We start from the raw sequence: 5,618 nt of genomic DNA on the forward strand, positions 1-5,618 counted from the left end.
ACCTTTGAGACATCGAAAGAATGTATATGAATATTCTAGAAAATAAATTGATTACATTTCTCACAATACGCCTTGTCAGTACATGTATTATTTATTCTACACACGAGAATCAGGGGAGGTAACGCTTATAAAATTATCTCATAACGCCTGTTCGGGAGAAACAAATCATTCTCGATTTTATATGTGTAAAATAATGAACAGTCTATAATAATTTATATATCTTAATTATTTCATATTAGTAATTCATTGTTTAAAGTTCTATTCTTAGCTTTTTGGGGTTTTTTTTTGGAGTAGCCTAATTCGTGCCGCCCGAAGTTTTCTTCACCGATAGGGGTGTCCTCAGATAGGTCAGAGTGAAATGAGGGCCAGCAGAACTAGATACCTTGGGCGAACCTGATTCCATCTACGCTAGGCTCCATTTCACCCTTGGCTTCGTTCATTAGCTTAACGTAGAGTAACCCTTGGTAAGTGAAGATGACTTGATTCTAGCTTGCCATTTGCCGGTTTCGAGTTTGTTGCCGGCACCTATATAGCTACATTCAAGCAAAGCGGCTCAGTTGCAATATGGCCAACATAGACCAAAACATATTTATTTATTTATTTAATTTATTTATTTATTTATTTATTTATTTATTTATTTATTTATTTATTCTAATCTAATCTTTTGGTTGAGCACATCGCCATCTTGTTTGCTGGTGCTTCCAAACCAGCAGGAATTAACGCCGATCGGCATCTGCCGAAATTGCGACCACATATTCGGGACATTATCAAGTTCGCCCCTTGTACTCTGGAAAGAAAATAATTTCCCGTAACAGGATTGATGCCAGACATCCTCTTTTCTTCGTTACCGTAAGCATGCGCTTGCTTTGTATTTGGCTATAACCATGGTCTGCATCAGTTTAGTTGGAACTCTGCAATAAAACACATTAAATATTTGTCATGTCTGCATTGATTATATTAAATACATCAAAAAAGTACCTGCTGCAAATGAAACTTATATATCTGATCTAATTAATGAATGAGAGACTCAAAACTGTTAAGAAGTAATTTAGTAAACCGATCCAGTTCATTAACAAGAGGCCCATGGGCCTTAACGATCATCTGACAAACACTTACAGCAGGAACACACCCCTCAATCCAGCATCATTACCATAAATTATCTATACGCAGCCAGTTATGTTTCAGTTCAAATTTGGTTTTTATCCATTTCGGCTTAAAGGAAGAACAGCATCTTAAAGCAAAATTTTAGCCAAGTTCCCATTTTTGGGGCATGCCCCTCTGTCCCAATGGGTCGGACATGTACAGGCCTCATTTATATCAATTAGGAATGCCCTTCACCAATGATGATTCATACTAAATATGGTTGTAATCAATTAAGGCATTAAGAAGTAGCATTTTTAAGAAATGTTTAACCTAAGTGCTCCTTTTGCCCCATCCTTCTTTCTCCAGGTGTCAGACCTGTCTCATTTATATAAAATATGATTGCCGTCCCCTTATGATGTTTCACATCAAATTTAGTTGTAATCTACCCAAAGGTTAAGGAGGAGTAAGATTTTATAGCAAAAATTGACCAAAGTTCCCATTTTGGGCCCTGCCCCTTTGGCCCTAGGGGTCAGTCCAGCCTCATTTATATAAAATATGATTGTCCTGCCCCAATGATGTTTCACACCAAATTTGGTAATAATCCACTTCAGGGTATAGGAGGAGTAGGATTTTAAAGCAAAATTTCATCAAAGTTCCCCTTTTGGGGCCCCGCCCCTCTGGCCCTAGGGCTCAGACCAGTTTCATTTATATAAAATATGATTGCCCTCCCCTAATGATGTTTCACAGCAAATTTGGTTGTAATCCACTCAAAGGTTAAGAAGGAGAAGGATTTTATAACAAAAAATCAGCAAAGTTCCCCTTTTGGGGCCCTGTCCCTCAGGCCCCAGGGGTCACACTAGCTTCATTTATATAAAATATGACTGCCCTTCCCCAAGGATGTTTCACACCATATTTGGTTGTAATCCACCCAAGGGTTAGGGCGGAGTAGGATTTTATAGCAAACATTCACTATAGTTCCCCTTTTGGGGCCCTGTCCCTCAGGCCCTAAGGGACAGACAAGCCTCATTTATATAAAATATGACTGTCCTCCCCCAATGATGTTTCACACCAAATTTGGTAATAATCCACTTTGGGATTATAATTAAGGCGGAGTAGTGTTTTGAAATAATAAGTCTTACACAAGGCGCACGACGACGGACAGAACATGATGGCTATGAAAAGGGAGCAAACAACATCTTTATATAGGACATGAAAATATTAAGTTTTTACAGAAAATTAATTTTACCTTGGCTGACTTTCTATGTGATGGTCCTTGATGACTATTCAAATAATTTCAGGCCAACATTCATTAATGGAATCCCATCAGGAGAAAGTCTTCTGGCGTGAATGAGTTTGTTGTCATCAGTAAACCTGATAAAATGATCTTCTTTATGATCTGTAATGTACAAATCTTTGTATACTTGATATTCTAGAATAAAATATTAAACAATTAAAAAATCAACTTTGCACTGTCACATATATTCCTAGTGAAGCAGGGGATGTTATCGTATATGTACCGACAGGTTAAGCCGACGATAACTATATGTCATGTCTATATGTTGTGTCTGTACTATGTGTACCTGTGTCACCTTGACCTTTGTTAGTCCCCCGTTCACGTGTTCTGTCTTTGCATTTGATGTTTTTGTCTTGCATTGTTTGTAGTCGCTTGCTTTTTCATCAGTGTCTGTTGTGCCTGTGTGCTCCTGTGAATCATCTGTTGTGATTGGTCCTTATAGATTTGTATTGTTAAATGCGAGATAAATTCAGGGTGGTGTATCGTATACTGGGCAGTCTGATGGATAAGTTTCCCTGTGTGCTGTCACGTCTTCCTCACCAGTACTAATTATATAATGTAGTGTTAGGGTATGTAGGGTCTTGGGTGGGCAGTATTAGTCAGGATGTTGGGTTTAGTAAGGTCGTAGGTATGGGGGGTTAGTTTTAAGTTAGGATATTTATCATATAGTTAGGCCTATGCTGTTGTCCGTTTCTATGTAATTTCATGTTGTAAATGTTTATGTCATCATAATTAATAAATGGTTAAGTGTAGTTCAAGACGTTTGTTCTCTCTCTATTCGACAGATACAAGTTACCCATCAAACCTGGGTTGTTGGTCAACAAGGGCGAGGGAGATAACTCTGTATTGTGATCTTAACCGATATCTACATTTAGGTCTCTGTACGTCATACTATAATAATTTTGAGTATTTTTTATGTCATTCCCACTGTAACTATATTTGTACCAATTCATTGGCAATTCACCTATGTCATAATTGTAGTGGCATATTATGTACTGAATAAACATGATATCAACTGGATACGTATAGTTCTTTCTCATCTTTCCACGTAGTCGGTTTTATCGGATGATCTCCCTCGCTGTCAATATCCAACTCGCCGATAAGTCAACAAAAGAAGGTATCAATAGCTGTATTTGATATGTTAATATATACATATCAATTTCTAACGGTGTTTCCATGTAATGTGTTGATGTTGTCAGATGTTTTGGGGTAGTTTTGGGGTAAATCGTTCGACCCCAGTTTATCACTTGAATTACAATGTATAGTCGAACATTTTACCAAATCGCAACCATGCTGAACCAGTTTTAAGCTTACATTTATGAATTGGAGAAAATGAGGCAGTTTTACCAATCATTGGAGCATCATCAATAATGTCAATGATAACTCTGTATTATTATGACTTACAAGTTTGTCAATTATTCAAATAAAGTAGGCCTAGTTGTGAAAGCTAAATTACAAGTATTTTCTCAACAATGAAAGTGTTACTTACCAGCCCCTGGATTGAATAAACCAAAATTCTTTGTGCATTTTGTCAATGCATATGATGAAGATGTGGCATAAGAAAACTCTCTTATTGCATCTATTGTGACGTCTATCTCATACACCTTCGAAATACCTGTGCTGTAGCCTAGGTCTGCCATGGATATTCATCGGCCATTGTTATACACCACTTACAGTCATTGATCATGAGATAACAGTAAAGTTACTATAAGTTGTATATGTAATTGTGCACAATTACAAGTAAAAAACAGTTCCAAATCAATTGATTAGTCAACATAGTAACAACATAGTGCCTATATATTAAATATGCACAGAACAGTTCAGTCCTACTCAGTAGAATGTACTAGAACTACTGTACAGTAGACCTATAACGTAATTATGTAGCTGGTGACGAGTCACAAGTCCTGGTATCTCATCTTGTGAACGGCAAAGCCAAAACAATCGATTTCGAAAACAAGATGACCTTGAATTTTAGCATTATAAGACCAACAACATCCTTCGGAGAAGGAAACCGGCAAGTCTAGAAAACGCAGACGACAGCTGTATGTAAGGAATTTATGCCCATGCGTAGTGAAAACGTGCGTTGTCATTTTCCCCGAGGGTAGTAATACTAATAACCGCCTGGTGGAGCTCAACACCATTGAGCGGCGATAATAATTACAGCCCGGTGCTGCCCGGTACTGCCCGCGGATTATATATTGACCGCCCGGGCTTTTTTTATATTCAGACACTATTAAAACTATAATATATGGTAGCTAAATCAATATTATGACCAAAAAGTGGTGAAAATATATCAATATTTGACAGAGCTATGGCTATGTGAAATTAGCGATCTCGCAACCTAGTGCTCGGGATGAGCCATAATATTGTTATTTGCACTTATACGACCGCCCGGGCTTTAATTTATATCCAGACACTATTAAAACTATAATGTATGGATAGATAGTAGCTTAATCCATAATATGGTGAAAAAGTGGGAGAAAAATATCAATATTTGACCAGGGACATATATACATATATACGTCCCTGATTTGACAGAGCTATGGCTACGTGAAATAAGCTATCTCGCACCCAAGCGCTCGGCGTTAGCCATAATCTTGTTATTTGCATTTATACGACCACCCGGGAATTTATTGATATCCAGACACTATCAAAACTATAATATATGGATAGATAGTAGCTGTATCAATAATATGATAAAAAAAATGGTGAAAAAATAACAATATTTGACAGCGAGTTATTGCTACGATCTCGCAACCTAGTACTCGGGATGAGCCACAATCTTTTTGTTTGCATTTATACCACCGCCCGGGCTTTTATTTCTATCTATTCACCTTTCAAACTATTATTTATGGATAAATAGTAGCTTAATTCATCAAATGATCAATAAGTGGTTAAAAATAATCTATATTTGACGGAGTTATGTCTACGATCTCGCAACATTAAAACGACATCTCGCACTATTAAAACGACATCTCGCACTATTAAAACGACATCTTGCACTATTAAAACAACATCTCGCACTATTAAAACGACATCTCGTTCTATTAAAACGACATTTCGCACTATTAAAACGACATCTCGCACTATTAAAACGACATCTCGCACTATTAAAACGATCGGGAACAGTGATCACCGTCCGAGCATTTATTTTCACTCATACATAATTAAAACTATAATATTAGAAGATGTGTTGATTTAATTAGTAGACTTCGTGATCTGTCCGCCGATGGGGATATAT

General features: G+C 37.1%; 1 long non-coding RNA gene across 1 annotated transcript; it reads right to left on the bottom strand.

The window, feature by feature from the left end:
• Positions 1 to 275: 275 nt before the first annotated feature.
• On the bottom strand, positions 276 to 4,483 carry LOC117339729. The gene is made up of 3 exons (XR_004535300.1): positions 3,867 to 4,483; positions 2,330 to 2,479; positions 276 to 911 (listed from the first exon to the last, which is right to left on the bottom strand). It is a non-coding gene; the product is annotated as an uncharacterized LOC117339729 (long non-coding RNA).
• Positions 4,484 to 5,618: the final 1,135 nt, after the last annotated feature.

Source organism: Pecten maximus, chromosome 12, assembly GCF_902652985.1.
Source record: "Pecten maximus chromosome 12, xPecMax1.1, whole genome shotgun sequence".
Taxonomy (NCBI): domain Eukaryota; kingdom Metazoa; phylum Mollusca; class Bivalvia; order Pectinida; family Pectinidae; genus Pecten; species Pecten maximus.